The sequence below is a fragment of the Octopus bimaculoides genome, chromosome 13 (assembly GCF_001194135.2).
Source record: "Octopus bimaculoides isolate UCB-OBI-ISO-001 chromosome 13, ASM119413v2, whole genome shotgun sequence".
NCBI classification, from domain to species: Eukaryota; Metazoa; Mollusca; class Cephalopoda; order Octopoda; family Octopodidae; genus Octopus; species Octopus bimaculoides.
The window spans coordinates 59,019,532-59,021,628 of NC_068993.1; the positions used below are offsets into that span (position 1 = coordinate 59,019,532).

A 2,097-nucleotide genomic window follows, 5' to 3' on the forward strand; every position below is an offset into this window, starting at 1 on the left:
TATATATATATATATGTATGTATGTATGTATGTATGTATGTATGTGTGCATGTATATATATATATATATATATATGCATGTATGTATGTGTGCATGTATATATATATATATATACATGTGTGTGTATGTATAAATACATATATATGTATGTATGTATGTATATAGATGCATACATGAGTGGTTAAGAAATTTTACTTGCATTCTCAAGATCACCATATTCAATCCTACCAGTAGGCAACTTGAGCCAGTGCCATTTTTACCATTTCTCAGACTGTTCCAAGCCTAGTGAGTGGGAAAGACCGGACAACCCCCCCCCCCAAAAAAAAAGATTGTACCTATAATTGAAAAGGGCCTGCCCTTTTCCCCACCCTGCATCACACTGATTCTACCCAAAAGTTACACGAAGGCTGGACGTGTCTATGGAACATTCAACCACATGTGGTATAATGCAGTTAGTAGATAGCTCAGTGATCATACAAATGGAAGACCCATTCTGGAAACGTACAGTTTATTCATTTACTCCATATGTCTATGTGTGTTTATATCTGTATAGTGTTGAGTTTACGACTTAGAGTACAAAGTACAAACAGGGTGTTGTTGTTGTGTAATTGTTTTCTTAGATTTATCCACGTTTTTCTTTTTTTGTGGTGAATACTCATTGTCTGTGATGCCTATTGCCGTACACCCCACTACCTACCCGAAGCATGCATGGATGTATTGTGGGTATTTGTTTGCTATGGGACGCTGGTTGATATATCAAACAAAGATACTCACCACTCACCCTCGTTTGGTCTGCTGGTCAAGTCCATGTTGCTTGTGCCTGTCTGTGTGTGTGTGTGTGTGTGTGTGTGTGTGTGTGTGTGTGTGTATGAGTGAGAGAACCATGTTCGTCCTCTCAACCTATTGTTGTCAGGCACAACAATCAATAACTACATCACACAGCCTACTACGACTACTACTACTACTACCACCGCCACTCTTGCCATTTATCTCTTGCCTCCTACTCTCAATACTTATCTCCAGTTTTCTTGTGTCTCGGTGCGTGCATGTATGTGTGTGTGTGTGTGTGTGTGTGTGTGTGTGTGTGTATGTGTGTGTGTGCATCTCTCCCTCTCTCTTTCTCTTTCTCCAACACACACACACACTCACACACACACGTATATGTTCTTTACGGCTCCGAATCCAACTTTGTTATCACACATCACCACACTCCTGTAGAACTCCCATTGCCTTCTCCCTCCCCTACCAACACCACCACCAGCTCACACACACATACACACACACACGCACACACACACACACACACACACAAACTACTATCACTACTACCGCCAACATCGCCACCACCACTACTGGCCCCTCCACTACAACCACCACAACCACTTCCATCCCACCACACAACGCTACAATCACATTAACCACCACCATCACCAGTAACAAACTCATCCCAACACTATCGCCAATATCACCACCATGTATGAAACCACTTCCCCCTCTGTCTTTCTCATCCTCTTTCTCTCTCCCTCTCTCTCTCTCTCTCTCTCTCTCTCTCTCTCTCTCTCTCTCTCTCTCTCTCTCTCTCTCTCTCTCTCTCTCTCTCTCTATCTATCTATCTATCTATTTATCAATCTGTTTATCTCTCTTTAACTGTGTCTCTAAGTGCAAGGTCTTATCATTGTTGTTGTTGTCAAGCTTAATTGAATAGACCAATTGTCAAAGTCATTCCAAATGTGACCAACCTGTCTTTATCCTATGAGTACCAGGTACTCGCATTACTTACAAAGTTGTACATATTCACATAGATATGCACATTTGCAAACACGTACATGTTCACACATAGATATGCATGCATATAAACATATAGGCACACATACACACATATACACATACATACATAACCTTGCATGAATGAGTTAATGAGGAGGTCCCTTAGTGGCTGTTCAACCTGCAAGAAACAGCAGTCAAGTCTCCCTCAAATCATGCCCCACTATCTTAAAACTTGACAGGTCAGATAAGGTGCCCCTTGGTTTTGGTGGTATGGTGGTATGGTGGTGATGGTGGTATGGTGGTGGTGGTGGTGGTATGGTGGTGGTGGTG

At 41.9% G+C, this 2,097-nt stretch overlaps 1 protein-coding gene across 2 annotated transcripts in view; it reads right to left on the reverse strand.

Annotated features, from left to right (window-relative positions):
- Positions 1 to 1,182, reverse strand: part of LOC106876692 (dnaJ homolog subfamily C member 22) — a 14,469-nt gene extending 13,287 nt beyond the window's left edge. The window contains exon 1 of one of the 2 annotated variants that reach the window (XM_014925339.2): positions 782 to 1,182. The gene's annotated coding sequence lies outside the window, so the exon portion shown is untranslated. Of the gene's footprint in view, positions 1 to 774 lie in introns of both variants that reach the window. The other variant, XM_014925338.2, reaches the window with a different exon arrangement.
- Between the last annotated feature and the right edge of the window lie 915 nt (positions 1,183 to 2,097).